The following is a 16,007-nucleotide window of genomic DNA, read 5'->3' as shown; positions in this document are numbered from 1 at the left end:
TGGCAGGATCCTTTAATAATCTCTCACAGCTGACCTGAATGCACGGAATGTGCAGCTTTGAGATATGGTTTCTCCAGCGTCAGGGCTGGAAACGGGAGGGAGTGAGAGACACTGTGTAGAATTTGAGTGTGAACAGAACTGCAGAGAGAAATCAGCAAATGGACCAACATCGTGAGACACTGCACTCTGTTAATATTGAACCACTAATATGAATGATTTAATTTTATCTAATCATTAATTGAATACGTTTGCATAATGTTTCCGCCCGGTTTCGAACCGGGGACCTTTCGCGTGTGAGGCGAACGTGATAACCACTACACTACGGAAACGCTGTGGCAGTAACATTGTTGGGAACATAACCAGAGCTTTAACCTCAACAGCTGGACTACACTTCTGGAGCTTGTGTCACGAGAATAGAATGACGGTGCTATATTTAGCAATGTTGTGAGTGAGGCAGGAATTGATCCCGTGTTTCTCTGCCTTTATGCATAGGAACAGGAGTGGCCATTCCTCAGCAAGTAGTTAGAATCTGGAATACATTGCTCTGAAGGGCGTTGGAGTCAGACTCAATCTTATCTTTCAAAACGGAGTTGATAAGTAACCGAATGAAAAAAATTGCACAGCTGTGGGTAAATGACAGGGGAGTGAGACTTGTTGAGACTTGGCATGGGCTCGACGGGCTGCAACCATTCCCTTATTCTTTGATTCTATAAGTTAGTGGCACATTTAATAGTGTGCATGTCAGCAGAATATTGAAAGGGACATGGATTCACTCGGCACAACGAGAGGCATCTGATTCAGAAGATTCGGGTGCACGAAAATTTGGGTTTAATGACTTTAAAAGCATCATTTTTGTTTTGTGAAGATTCGGTCAGAGAAATGTTTGGGAAAATAATTTTTTGCTGAAAAGGGCTCAGCACTTCATCTTCTTTTTGGCTGTTAGGGCCACACTTCTTTTCGATGGTATTCTTCCAGAATGTATATTTTCTTTGCTGTTTCACAATAACCAGTCCCTTGCACTACACTCTATCTCACTGTTTCCAACGTCTCATGTACATGTTACCAGCAATGAACATTTTGAAGCAGACTTCTAAAGCACAGTGTCCAAAATGGTTTATGGATTCAGAGGTAAAGTGCAGAGCACAGATAAGTTATTCAATTAAGGACTCTCTTTCAGTTAACATTTCTTTAGTTGTGCAAATGAAGATCATCAGTCAATTAATGATGTTTTCTCATGAAGGCAGGATAACATTCAATGATTATGCATTATCTAAGTAAAAGCCCATGTGATTCAGGGCGAAGTGGCACATTGGATCCAAATTTGGCTCAGAGGCAGGAAGCAAAGGGTAATGTTTGATGGGTGTTTTTGTGACTGGAAGTATGTTTCCAGTGGGGTTCCGCAGTTTTCAGTGCCAGATCCATTGCTTTTTATGGTATTTATCAATGATCTAAACTTGAATATAGGTGTTATGATGACGAAGTTTTCAGGTGTTATTACAATAGGCAGTGGGTTGATAATGAAGAAGAAAGCTGGAGACTCCAGGAAGATATCAATCAACTGATAAGGGGGTAGAGCAGTGGCAAATGGAATTTAATCCAGAGATGTGAGAGATCGCGCATTTGTGGAGGGCTAACAAGGAAAGGGAATACACATCAACTGGTATGACATTGAGAAGTGTAGAGGAACAAAGGTAACTGGGATTGCTTGTGCACAGATCCCTGAAGGTAGCTGGTCAGTTGAAAAAGTTGGTTAAGAAGTCATATGGAATGGTTGCATTTATTGGCAGAAGCAAGGAACAGAACAGCAAGTGGGTTTTGCTAGAACTGTATAAAATTCTGGTTAGGCCACAGCTGGAGTACTGCGTGCAGTTCTAGTCACCGCATTGAAGGAAGGACGTGAATACGCTGGAGAGGGTACAGAGGAGATTTACGTAGATGTTGCCGGGAGAGGAGCAACTTTGCTATGAGGACAGATTGGATAGGATGGGTTTGTTTTCCTTGGAACAGAGGAGGCTGATGGGCGACAGCATTAAGGTGTAAATAAAAAGGAGGGGCCTAGATATTGTTGATTAAAAGGGTCTATTTCACAGAGTGAAGTGGTCAACAACCAGACTGCATAATTTAAAAGTAATCAGTGTAAGGGTTAAAGGGGATTTGAAGTGAACATTCTGCATGCAGATGTTTGTGGGGGTCTCAAACTCACTGCCTGAAAGTGTGGTGCAGGCAGAAACCCTCACCACATTTAACAAGTTCTGAGATGTGCACATGAAATGCAATAAGGTGCAGGGGGACACACCTAAAACTGGACATTTGTTGGCCGGTGCAGATACGATGGGCTTAAATGACTCCTTCCATGCTGTAAACCTCTATGATTACATAATTATCGGTTAGGATTACTTTCATGATGCAAAACGTGGCAATCAGATAATTAATGGTGTTTCCAGTGAAGAAGTGTTCGTGCAAGCTGGGGCTCGAACTCAGGTAGCTGAGATGAAGCATCTTATGAGGCTGCTGTTCGGTGTACGGGTAGCGTTGTCTCGAACGGTGGCATTTTGCAGCCCAGTGAAGGGCGGTAAACCGCTGTTTGATGCTGCATTCTCCGCTTTCCGCCGGCAGCGGCTGATTGGAGAGTGTGGGAGCGGAAGTTAGGGCTTGTCCCGCCCTCACTCACTCTGGAGCTGGGGAAGAGCGATTAGTCGATGGGTTTGTTTGTGGCTTTAATTTTCTGGTGTGAAGCGTGGTGGCGTGGCAGGATCCTTTAATAATCTCTCACAGCTGACCTGAATGCACGGAATGTGCAGCTTTGAGATATGGTTTCTCCAGCGTCAGGGCTGGAAACGGGAGGGAGTGAGAGATACTGTGTAGAATTTGAGTGTGAACAGAACTGTAGAGAGAAATCATCAAATGGAACAGCATCGTGAGACACTGCACTCTGTTAATATTGAACCACTAATATGAATGATTTAATTTTATCTAATCATTAATTGAACACGTTTGCATAATGTTTCCACCCGGTTTCGAACCGGGGACCTTTCGCGTGTGAGGCGAACGTGATAACCACTACACTACGGAAACGCTGCGGCAGTAACATTGTTGGGAACATAACCAGAGCTTTAACCTCAACAGCTGGACTACACTTCTGGAGCTTGTGTCACGAGAATAGAATAACGGTGCGATATTTCGCAAGTTTGTGAGTGTGGCAGGAATTGATCACGTGTTTCTCTGCCTTTATACATAGGAACAGGAGTGGCCATTCCTCAGCAAGTGGTTAGAATCTGGAATACACTGCTCTAAAGGGCGGTGGAGTCAGACTCAATCTTATCTTTTAAAACGGAGTTGGATAATATCCGAATGCAAAAAATTGCACAGCTGTGGGTAAATGACAGGGGAGTGAGACTTGTTGAGAGTTGGCATGGGCTCGAAGGGCTGCAACCATTCCCTTATTCTTTGATTGTATGCGTTAGTGGCACATTTAATAATGTGCATGTCAGCAGAATATTGAAAGGGACATGGATTCAGTAGGCACAACGAGAGGCATCTGATTCAGAAGATTCGGGTGCACGAAAATTCGGGTTTAATGACTTTAAAAGCATCATTTTTGTTTTGTGAAGATTCGGTCAGAGAAATGTTTGGGAAAATAATTTTTTGCTGAAAAGAACTCAGCACTTCATCTTCTTTTTGGCTGTTAGGGTCACACTTCTTTTCGATGGTATTCTTCCAGAATGTATATTTTCTTTGTTGTTTCACAATAATCAGTCCCTTGCACTACAGTCTATCTCACTGTTTCCAACTTCCCATGTACATGTTACCAGCAATGAACATTTTGAAGCAGGCAGAAACCCTCACCACATTTAACAAGTTCTTAGACGTGCACATGAAATGCAATAAGGTGCAGGGGTACACACCTAAAACTTGGCATTTGTTGGCCGGTGCAGATACGATGGGCTTAAATGACTCCTTCCATGCTGTAAACCTCTATGATTATATAATTATCGGTTAGGATTACTTTCATAATGCAAAACGTGGCAATCAGATAATTAATGGTGTTTCCAGTGAAGAAGTGTTCGTGCAAGCTGGGGCTCGAACTCAGGAAGCTGAGATGAAGCATCTTATGAGGCTACTGTTCGGTGTACGGGGAGCGTTCTATCGAACGGTGGCATTTTGCAGCCCAGTGAAGGGCGGTAAACCGCTGTTTGATGCTGCATTCTCCGCTTTCCGCCGGCAGCGGCTGATTGGAGAGTGTGGGAGCGGAAGTTAGGGCTTGTCCCGCCCTCACTCACTCTGGAGCTGGGGAAGAGCGATTCGTCGATGGGTTTGTTTGTGGCTTCAATTTTCTGTTGTGAAGCGTGGTGGCGTGGCAGGATCCTTTAATAATCTCTCACAGCTGACCTGAATGCACGGAATGTGCAGCTTTGAGATATGGTTTCTCCAGCGTCAGGGCTGGAAACGGGAGGGAGTGAGAGACACTGTGTTGAATTTTAGTGTGGACAGAACTGTAGAGAGAAGTCAGCAAATGGAACAGCATCGTGAGACACTGCACTCTGTTAATATTGAACCACTAATATGAATGATTTAATTTTATCTAATCATTAATTGAACACGTTTGCATAATGTTACCGCCCGGTTTCCTTTCGCGTGTGAGGCGAACGTGATAACCACTACACTACGGAAACGCTGTGGCAGTAACATTGTTGGGAACATAACCAGAGCTTTAACCTCAACAGCTGGACTACACTTCTGGAGCTTGTGTCACGAGAACAGAATGACGGTGCTATATTTAGCAAGGTTGTGAGTGTGGCAGGAATTGATCCCGTGTTTCTCTGCCTTTTTCATAGGAACAGAAATGGCCATTCCTCAGCAAGTGGTTAGAATCTGGAATACACTGCTCTAAAGGGCGGTGGAGTCAGACTCAATCTTATCTTTTAAAACGGAGTTGGATAAGTATCCGAATGCAAAAAATTGCACAGCTGTGGGTAAATGACAGGGGAGTGAGACTTGTTGAGAGTTGGCATGGGCTCGACGGGCTGCAACCATTCCCTTATTCTTTGATTGTATAAGTTAGTGGCACATTTAATAGTGTGCATTCCAGCAGAATATTGAAAGGGACATGGATTCAGTAGGCACAACGAGAGGCATCTGATTCAGAAGATTCGGGTGCACGAAAATTCGGTTTTAATGACTTTAAAAGCATCATTTTTGTTTTGTGAAGATTCGGTCAGAGAAATGTTTGGGAAAAGAATTTTTTGCTGAAAAGAACTCAGCACTTCATCTTCTTTTTGGCTGTTAGGGTCACACTTCTTTTCGATGGTATTCTTCCAGAATGTATATTTTCTTTGCTGTTTCACAATAATCAGTCCCTTGCACTACAGTCTATCTCACTGTTTCCAACTTCCCATGTACATGTTACCAGCAATGAACATTTTGAAGCAGGCAGAAACCCTCACCACATTTAACAAGTTCTTAGACGTGCACATGAAATGCAATAAGTTGCAGGGGTACACACCTAAAACTTGCCATTTGTTGGCCGGTGCAGATACGATGGGCTTAAATGACTCCTTCCATGCTGTAAACCTCTATGATTATATAATTATCGGTTAGGATTACTTTCATAATGCAAAACGTGGCAATCAGATAATTAATGGTGTTTCCAGTGAAGAAGTGTTCGTGCAAGCTGGGGCTCGAACTCAGGAAGCTGAGATGAAGCATCTTATGAGGCTACTGTTCGGTGTACGGGGAGCGTTCCATCGAACGGTGGCATTTTGCAGCCCAGTGAAGGGCGGTAAACCGCTGTTTGATGCTGCATTCTCCGCTTTCCGCCGGCAGCGGCTGATTGGAGAGTGTGGGAGCGGAAGTTAGGGCTTGTCCCGCCCTCACTCACTCTGGAGCTGGGGAAGAGCGATTCGTCGATGGGTTTGTTTGTGGCTTCAATTTTCTGTTGTGAAGCGTGGTGGCGTGGCAGGATCCTTTAATAATCTCTCACAGCTGACCTGAATGCACGGAATGTGCAGCTTTGAGATATGGTTTCTCCAGCGTCAGGGCTGGAAACGGGAGGGAGTGAGAGACACTGTGTTGAATTTTAGTGTGGACAGAACTGTAGAGAGAAGTCAGCAAATGGAACAGCATCGTGAGACACTGCACTCTGTTAATATTGAACCACTAATATGAATGATTTAATTTTATCTAATCATTAATTGAACACGTTTGCATAATGTTACCGCCCGGTTTCCTTTCGCGTGTGAGGCAAACGTGATAACCACTACACTACGGAAACGCTGTGGCAGTAACATTGTTGGGAACATAACCAGAGCTTTAACCTCAACAGCTGGACTACACTTCTGGAGCTTGTGTCACGAGAACAGAATGACGGTGCTACATTTAGCAAGGTTGTGAGTGTGGCAGGAATTGATCCCGTGTTTCTCTGCCTTTATACATAGGAACAGAAGTGGCCATTCCTCAGCAAGTGGTTAGAATCTGGAATACACTGCTCTAAAGGGCGGTGGAGTCAGACTCAATCTTATCTTTTAAAACGGAGTTGGATAAGTATCCGAATGCAAAAAATTGCACAGCTGTGGGTAAATGACAGGGGAGTGAGACTTGTTGAGAGTTGGCATGGGCTCGACGGGCTGCAACCATTCCCTTATTCTTTGATTGTATAAGTTAGTGGCACATTTAATAGTGTGCATGTCAGCAGAATATTGAAAGGGACATGGATTCAGTAGGCACAACGAGAGGCATCTGATTCAGAAGATTCGGGTGCACGAAAATTCGGGTTTAATGACTCTAAAAGCATCATTTTTGTTTTGTGAAGATTCGGTCAGAGAAATGTTTGGGAAAAGAATTTTTTGCTGAAAAGGACTCAGCACTTCATCTTCTTTTTGGCTGTTAGGGTCACACTTCTTTTGGATGGTATTCTTCCAGAATGTATATTTTCTTTGCTGTTTCACAATAATTAGTCCCTTGCACTATAGTCTATCTCACTGTTTCCAACTTCCCATGTACATGTTACCAGCAATGAACATTTTGAAGCAGGCAGAAACCCTCACCACATTTAACAAGTTCTTAGACGTGCACATGAAATGCAATAAGGTGCAGGGGTACACACCTAAAACTTGGCATTTGTTGGCCGGTGCAGATACGATGGGCTTAAATGACTCCTTCCATGCTGTAAACCTCTATGATTATATAATTATCGGTTAGGATTACTTTCATGATGCAAAACGTGGCAATCAGATAATTAATGGTGTTTCCAGTGAAGAAGACTTCTAAAGCACAGTGTCCAAAATGGTTTATGGATTCAGAGGTAAAGTGCAGAGCACAGCTAAGTTATTCAATTAAGGACTCCACTTCAGTTAACATTTCTTTAGTTGTGCAAATGAAGATCATCAGTCAATAAATGATGTTTTCCCATGAAGGCAGGATAACATTTAATGATTATGCATTTTCTAAGTAAAAGCACATGCGATTCAGGGCGAAGTGGCAAATTGGATCCAAATTTGGCTCAGAGGCAGGAAGCAAAGGGTAATGTTTGATGGGTGTTTTTGTGACTGGAAGGATGTTTCCAGTGGGGTTCCACAGTTTTCAGTGCCAGATCCATTGCTTTTTATGGTATTTATCAATGAACTAAACTTGAAATAAGTGTTATAATTACGAAGTTTTCAGGTGTTATTAAAATAGGCAGTGTGATTGATAATGAAGAAGAAAGCTGGAGACTCCAGGAAGATATCAATCAACTGATAAGGGGGTAGAGCAGTGGCAAATTGAATTTAATCCAGAGATGTGAGAGATCGCGCATTTGTGGAGGGCGAACAAGGAAAGGGAATACACATCAACTGGTATGACATTGAGAAGTGTAGAGGAACAAAGGTAACTGGGATTGCTTGTCCACAGATCCCTGAATGTAGCTGACCAGTTGGAAAAGTTGATTAAGAAGTCATATGGAATGGTTGCATTTATTGGCAGAAGCAAGGAACAGAACAGCAAGTGGGTTATGCTAGAACTGTATAAAATTCTGGTTAGGCCACAGCTGGAGTACTGCGTGCAGTTCTGGTCACCGCATTGAAGGAAGAACGTGAATACGCTGGAGAGGGTACAGACGAGATTTACGTAGATGTTGCCGGGAGTGGAGCTACTTTGCTATGAGGACAGATTGGATAGGATGGGTTTGTTTTCCTTGGAACAGAGGAGGCTGATGGGCGACCGCATTGAGGTGTATAAAAATAGGAGGGGCCTAGATATTGTTGATTAAAAGGGTCTATTTCACATAGTGGAGTGGTCAACAACCAGGCTGCATAATTTAAAAGTAATTAGTGTAAGCGTTAAAGGGGATTTGAAGTGAACATTCTGCATGCAGATGTTTGTGGGGGTCTCAAACTCACTGCCTGAAAGTGTGGTGCAGGCAGAAACCCTCACCACATTTAACCAGTTCTTAGATGTGCACATGAAATGCAATAAGGTGCAGGGGTACACACCTAAAACTGGGCATTTGTTGGCCGGTGCAGATACGATGGGCGTAAATGACTCCTTCCATGCTGTAAACCTCACTGATTATATAATTATCGGTTAGGATTACTTTCATGATGCAAAACGTGGCAATCAGATAATTAATGCTGTTTCCAGTGAAGAAGTGTTCGTGCAAGCTGGGGCTCGAACTCAGGAAGCTGAGATGAAGCATCTTATGAGGCTGCTGTTCGGAGCACGGGGAGCGTTGTCTGGAACGGTGGCATTTTGCAGCCCAGTGAAGGGCGGTAAACCGCTGTTTGATGCTGCATTCTCCGCTTTCCGCCGGCAGCGGCTGATTGGAGAGTGTGGGAGCGGAAGTTAGGGCTTGTCCCGCCCTCACTCACTCTGGAGCTGAGGAAGAGCGATTAGTCGATGGGTTTGTTTGTGGCTTTAATTTTCTGTTGTGAAGTGTGGTGGCGTGGCAGGATCCTTTAATAATCTCTCACAGCTGACCTGAATGCACGGAATGTGCAGCTTTGAGATATGGTTTCTCCAGCGTCAGGGCTGTAAACGGGAGGGAGTGAGAGACACTGTGTCGAATTTGAGTGTGAACAGAACTGTCGAGAGAAATCAGCAAATGGAACAGCATCGTGAGACACTGCACTCTGTTAACATTGAACCACTAATATGAATGATTTAATTTTATCTTATCATTAATTGAACACGTTTGCATAATGTTTCCGCCCGGTTTCAAACCGGGGACTTTTCGCGTGTTAGGCGAACATGATAACCACTACACTACAGAAACGCTGTGCCAGTAAAATTCTTGGGAACATAACCAGAGCTTTAACCTCAACAGCTGGACTACACTTCTCGAGATTGTGTCACGAGAATAGAATAACGGTGCTATATTTAGCAAGGTTGTGAGTGTGGCAGGAATTGATCCCGTGTTTCTCTGCCTTTATACATAGGAACAGGAGTGGCCATTCCTCAGCAAGTGGTTAGAATCTGGAATACACTTCTCTAAAGGGCGGTGGAGTCAGACTCAATCTTATCTTTCAAAACGGAGTTGGATAAGTATCCGAATGAAAAAAATTGCACAGCTGTGGGTAAATGACAGGGGAGTGAGACTTGTTGAGAGTTGGCATGGGCTCGACGGGCTGCATCCATTCCCTTATTCTTTGATTCTATAAGTTAGTGGCACATTTAATAGTGTGCATGTCAGCAGAATATTGAAAGGGACATGGATTCAGTCGACACAACGAGAGGCATCTGATTCAGAAGATTCGGGTGCACGAAAATTCGGGATTAATGACTTTAAAAGCATCATTTTTCTTTTATGAAGATTCGGTCAGAGAAATGTTTGAAAAATAAATTTTTGCTGAAAAGGGCTCAGCACTTCATCTTCTTTTTGGCTGTTCGGGCCACACTTCTTTTCGATGGTATTCTTCCAGAATGTATATTTTCTTTGCTGTTTCACAATAACCAGTCCCTTGCACTACAGTCTATCTCACTGTTTCCAACGTCTCATGTACATGTTACCAGCAATGAACATTTTGAAGCAGACTTCTAAAGCACAGTGTCCAAAATGGTTTATGGATTCAGAGCTAAAGTGCAGAGCACAGATAAGTTATTCAATTAAGGACTCTCCTTCAGTTAACATTTCTTTAGTTGTGCAAATGAAGATCATCAGTCAATTAATGATGTTTTCCCATGAAGGCAGGATAACATTTAATGATTATGCATTTTCTAAGTAAAAGCCCATGTGATTCAGGGCGCAGTGGCAAATTGGATCCAAATTTGGCTCACAGGCAGGAAGCAAAGGGTAATGTTTGATGGGTGTTTTTGTGATTGGAAGGATGTTTCCAGTGGGGTTCCACAGTTTTCAGTGCTAGATCCATTGCTTTTTATGGTATTTATCAATGATCTAAACTTGAATATAAGTGTTATGATTACGAAGTTTTCAGGTGTTATTAAAATAGGCAGTGTGGTTGATAATGAAGAAGAAAGCTGGAGACTCCAGGAAGATATCAATCAACTGATAAGGGGGTAGAGCAGTGGCAAATTGAATTTAAACCAGAAATGTGAGAGATCGCGCATTTGTGTGGAGGGCTAACAAGGAAAGGGAATACACATCAACTGGTATGACATTGAGAAGTGTAGAGGAACAAAGGTAACTGGGATTGCTTGTCCACAGATCCCTGAAGGTAGCTGGCCAGTTGGAAAAGTTGGTTAAGAAGTCATATGGAATGGTTGCATTTATTGGCAGAAGCAAGGAAGAGAACAGCAAGTGGGTTATGCTAGAACTGTATAAAATTCTGGTTACTGCTGGAGTACTGCGTGCAGTTCTGGTCACCGCATTGAAGGAAGAACGTGAATACGCTGGAGAGGGTACAGAGGAGATTTACGTAGATGTTGCCGGGAGTGGAGCAACTTTGCTTTGAGGACAGATTGGATAGGATGGGTTTGTTTTCCTTGGAACAGAGGAGCCTGATGGGCGACCGCATTGAGGTGTATAAAAATAGGAGTGGCCTAGATATTGTTGATTAAAAGGGTCTATTTCACATAGTGGAGTGGTCAACAACCAGGCTGCATAATTTAAAAGTAATTAGTGTAAGCGTTAAAGGGGATTTGAAGTGAACATTCTGCATGCAGATGTTTGTGGGGGTCTCAAACTCACTGCCTGAAAGTGTGGTGCAGGCAGAAACCCTCACCACATTTAACCAGTTCTTAGATGTGCACATGAAATGCAATAAGGTGCAGGGGTACACACCTAAAACTGGGCATTTGTTGGCCGGTGCAGATACGATGGGCGTAAATGACTCCTTCCATGCTGTAAACCTCACTGATTATATAATTATCGGTTAGGATTACTTTCATGATGCAAAACGTGGCAATCAGATAATTAATGCTGTTTCCAGTGAAGAAGTGTTCGTGCAAGCTGGGGCTCGAACTCAGGAAGCTGAGATGAAGCATCTTATGAGGCTGCTGTTCGGAGCACGGGGAGCGTTGTCTCGAACGGTGGCATTTTGCAGCCCAGTGAAGGGCGGTAAACCGCTGTTTGATGCTGCATTCTCCGCTTTCCGCCGGCAGCGGCTGATTGGAGAGTGTGGGAGCGGAAGTTAGGGCTTGTCCCGCCCTCACTCACTCTGGAGCTGAGGAAGAGCGATTAGTCGATGGGTTTGTTTGTGGCTTTAATTTTCTGTTGTGAAGCGTGGTGGCGTGGCAGGATCCTTTAATAATCTCTCACAGCTGACCTGAATGCACGGAATGTGCAGCTTTGAGATATGGTTTCTCCAGCGTCAGGGCTGTAAACGGGAGGGAGTGAGAGACACTGTGTCGAATTTGAGTGTGAACAGAACTGTCGAGAGAAATCAGCAAATGGAACAGCATCGTGAGACACTGCACTCTGTTAACATTGAACCACTAATATGAATGATTTAATTTTATCTTATCATTAATTGAACACGTTTGCATAATGTTTCCGCCCGGTTTCAAACCGGGGACTTTTCGCGTGTTAGGCGAACATGATAACCACTACACTACAGAAACGCTGTGCCAGTAAAATTCTTGGGAACATAACCAGAGCTTTAACCTCAACAGCTGGACTACACTTCTCGAGATTGTGTCACGAGAATAGAATAACGGTGCTATATTTAGCAAGGTTGTGAGTGTGGCAGGAATTGATCCCGTGTTTCTCTGCCTTTATACATAGGAACAGGAGTGGCCATTCCTCAGCAAGTGGTTAGAATCTGGAATACACTTCTCTAAAGGGCGGTGGAGTCAGACTCAATCTTATCTTTCAAAACGGAGTTGGATAAGTATCCGAATGAAAAAAATTGCACAGCTGTGGGTAAATGACAGGGGAGTGAGACTTGTTGAGAGTTGGCATGGGCTCGACGGGCTGCATCCATTCCCTTATTCTTTGATTCTATAAGTTAGTGGCACATTTAATAGTGTGCATGTCAGCAGAATATTGAAAGGGACATGGATTCAGTCGACACAACGAGAGGCATCTGATTCAGAAGATTCGGGTGCACGAAAATTCGGGATTAATGACTTTAAAAGCATCATTTTTCTTTTATGAAGATTCGGTCAGAGAAATGTTTGAAAAATAAATTTTTGCTGAAAAGGGCTCAGCACTTCATCTTCTTTTTGGCTGTTCGGGCCACACTTCTTTTCGATGGTATTCTTCCAGAATGTATATTTTCTTTGCTGTTTCACAATAACCAGTCCCTTGCACTACAGTCTATCTCACTGTTTCCAACGTCTCATGTACATGTTACCAGCAATGAACATTTTGAAGGAGACTTCTAAAGCACAGTGTCCAAAATGGTTTATGGATTCAGAGCTAAAGTGCAGAGCACAGATAAGTTATTCAATTAAGGACTCTCCTTCAGTTAACATTTCTTTAGTTGTGCAAATGAAGATCATCAGTCAATTAATGATGTTTTCCCATGAAGGCAGGATAACATTTAATGATTATGCATTTTCTAAGTAAAAGCCCATGTGATTCAGGGCGCAGTGGCAAATTGGATCCAAATTTGGCTCACAGGCAGGAAGCAAAGGGTAATGTTTGATGGGTGTTTTTGTGATTGGAAGGATGTTTCCAGTGGGGTTCCACAGTTTTCAGTGCTAGATCCATTGCTTTTTATGGTATTTATCAATGATCTAAACTTGAATATAAGTGTTATGATTACGAAGTTTTCAGGTGTTATTAAAATAGGCAGTGTGGTTGATAATGAAGAAGAAAGCTGGAGACTCCAGGAAGATATCAATCAACTGATAAGGGGGTAGAGCAGTGGCAAATTGAATTTAAACCAGAAATGTGAGAGATCGCGCATTTGTGTGGAGGGCTAACAAGGAAAGGGAATACACATCAACTGGTATGACATTGAGAAGTGTAGAGGAACAAAGGTAACTGGGATTGCTTGTCCACAGATCCCTGAAGGTAGCTGGCCAGTTGGAAAAGTTGGTTAAGAAGTCATATGGAATGGTTGCATTTATTGGCAGAAGCAAGGAAGAGAACAGCAAGTGGGTTATGCTAGAACTGTATAAAATTCTGGTTACTGCTGGAGTACTGCGTGCAGTTCTGGTCACCGCATTGAAGGAAGAACGTGAATACGCTGGAGAGGGTACAGAGGAGATTTACGTAGATGTTGCCGGGAGTGGAGCAACTTTGCTTTGAGGACAGATTGGATAGGATGGGTTTGTTTTCCTTGGAACAGAGGAGCCTGATGGGCGACCGCATTGAGGTGTATAAAAATAGGAGTGGCCTAGATATTGTTGATTAAAAGGGTCTATTTCACATAGTGGAGTGGTCAACAACCAGGCTGCATAATTTAAAAGTAATTAGTGTAAGGGTTAAAGGGGATTTGAAGTGAACATTCTGCATGCAGATGTTTGTGGGGGTCTCAAACTCACTGCCTGAAAGTGTGGTGCAGGCAGAAACCCTCACCACATTTAACCAGTTCTTAGATGTGCACATGAAATGCAATAAGGTGCAGGGGTACACATCTAAAACTGGGCATTTGTTGGCCGGTGCAGATACGATGGGCGTAAATGACTCCTTCCATGCTGTAAACCTCTATGATTATATAATTATCGGTTAGGATTACTTTCATGATGCAAAACGTGGCAATCAGATAATTAATGCTGTTTCCAGTGAACAAGTGTACGTGCAAGCTGGGGCTCGAACTCAGGAAGCTGAGATGAAGCATCTTATGAGGCTGCTGTTCGGTGTACGGGGAGCGTTGTCTCGAACGGTGGCATTTTGCAGCCCAGTGAAGGGCGGTAAACCGCTGTTTGATGCTGCATTCTCCGCTTTCCGCCGGCAGCGGCTGATTGGAGAGTGTGGGAGCGGAAGTTAGGGCTTGTCCCGCCCTCACTCACTCTGGAGCTGAGGAAGAGCGATTAGTCGATGGGTTTGTTTGTGGCTTTAATTTTCTGTTGTGAAGCGTGGTGGCGTGGCAGGATCCTTTAATAATCTCTCACAGCTGACCTGAATGCACGGAATGTGCAGCTTTTTGATATGGTTCCTCCAGCGTCAGGGCTGTAAACGGGAGGGAGTGAGAGACACTGTGTAGAATTTGAGTGTGAACAGAACTGTAGAGAGAAATCAGCAAATGGAACAGCATCGTGAGACACTGCACTCTGTTAACATTGAACCACTAATATGAATGATTTAATTTTATCTTATCATTAATTGAACACGTTTGCATAATGTTTCCGCCCGGTTTCGAACCGGGGACTTTTCGCGTGTTAGGCGAACGTGATAACCACTACACTACAGAAACACTGTGGCAGTAAACATTGTTGGGAACATAACCAGAGCTTTAACCTCAACAGCTGGACTACACTTCTGGAGCTTGTGTCACGAGAATAGAATAACGGTGCTATACTTAGCAAGGTTGTGAGTGTGGCAGGAATTGATCCCGTGTTTCTCTGCCTTTATACATAGGAACAGGAGTGGCCATTCCTCAGCAAGTGGTTAGAATCTGGAATACACTTCTCTAAAGGGCGGTGGAGTCAGACTCAATCTTATCTTTCAAAACGGAGTTGGATAAGTATCCGAATGAAAAAAATTGCACAGCTGTGGGTAAATGACAGGGGAGTGAGACTTGTTGAGAGTTGGCATGGGCTCGACGGGCTGCATCCATTCCCTTATTCTTTGATTCTATAAGTTAGTGGCACATTTAATAGTGTGCATGTCAGCAGAATATTGAAAGGGACATGGATTCAGTCGGCACAACGAGAGGCATCTGATTCAGAAGATTCGGGTGCACGAAAATTCGGGTTTAATGACTTTAAAAGCATCATTTTTGTTTTGTGAACATTCGGTCAGAGAAATGTTTGGGAAAATAATTTTTTGCTGAGAAGGGCTCAGCACTTCATCTTCTTTTTGGCTGTTAGGGCCACACTTCTTTTCGATGTTATTATTCCAGAATGCATATTTTCTTTGCTGTTTCACAATAAGCAGTCCCTTGCACTACAGTCTATCTCACTGTTTCGAACGTCTCATGTACATGTTACCAGCAATGAACATTTTGAAGCAGACTTCTAAAGCACAGTGTCCAAAATGGTTTATGGATTCAGAGGTAAAGTGCAGAGCACAGCTAAGTTATTCAATTAAGGACTCCACTTCAGTTAACATTTCTTTAGTTGTGCAAATGAAGATCATCAGTCAATAAATGATGTTTTCCCATGAAGGCAGGATAACATTTAATGATTATGCATTTTCTAAGTAAAAGCCCATGTGATTCAGGGCGAAGTGGCAAATTGGATCCAAATTTGGCTCAGAGGCAGGAAGCAAAGGGTAATGTTTGATGGGTGTTTTTGTGACTGGAAGGATGTTTCCACTGGGGTTCCACAGTTTTCAGTGCCAGATCCATTGCTTTTTATGGTATTTATCAATGAACTAAACTTGAATATAGGTGTTATAATTACGAAGTTTTCAGGTGTTATTAAAATAGGCAGTGTGATTGATAATGAAGAAGAAAGCTGGAGAATCCAGGAAGATATCAATCAACTGATTAGGGGGTAGAGCAGTGGCAAATGGAATTTAATCC

The 16,007-nt window shown here is 43.1% G+C and overlaps 5 non-coding genes across 5 annotated transcripts; all 5 read right to left on the bottom strand.

The window, feature by feature from the left end:
* Positions 1–256: 256 nt before the first annotated feature.
* On the bottom strand, positions 257–329 carry trnav-cac (transfer RNA valine (anticodon CAC)). Its single transcript has one exon. It is a non-coding gene; the product is annotated as a tRNA-Val (tRNA).
* A 2,673-nt stretch (positions 330–3,002) lies between these two features.
* Positions 3,003–3,075, bottom strand: trnav-cac (transfer RNA valine (anticodon CAC)). Its single transcript has one exon. It is a non-coding gene; the product is annotated as a tRNA-Val (tRNA).
* Positions 3,076–9,174: 6,099 nt separating this feature from the next.
* Positions 9,175–9,247, bottom strand: trnav-aac (transfer RNA valine (anticodon AAC)). Its single transcript has one exon. It is a non-coding gene; the product is annotated as a tRNA-Val (tRNA).
* Positions 9,248–11,918: 2,671 nt separating this feature from the next.
* trnav-aac (transfer RNA valine (anticodon AAC)) lies at positions 11,919–11,991 on the bottom strand. The gene has a single exon. It is a non-coding gene; the product is annotated as a tRNA-Val (tRNA).
* Positions 11,992–14,662: 2,671 nt separating this feature from the next.
* Positions 14,663–14,735, bottom strand: trnav-aac (transfer RNA valine (anticodon AAC)). Its single transcript has one exon. It is a non-coding gene; the product is annotated as a tRNA-Val (tRNA).
* Positions 14,736–16,007: the final 1,272 nt, after the last annotated feature.

The sequence above is a fragment of the Pristiophorus japonicus genome, chromosome 3, assembly GCF_044704955.1.
Source record: "Pristiophorus japonicus isolate sPriJap1 chromosome 3, sPriJap1.hap1, whole genome shotgun sequence".
Classification (NCBI taxonomy): domain Eukaryota; kingdom Metazoa; phylum Chordata; class Chondrichthyes; family Pristiophoridae; genus Pristiophorus; species Pristiophorus japonicus.
The sequence above is the reverse complement of the archived record's forward strand: the minus strand, read 5'-3'. Positions and strand labels throughout refer to the sequence as shown.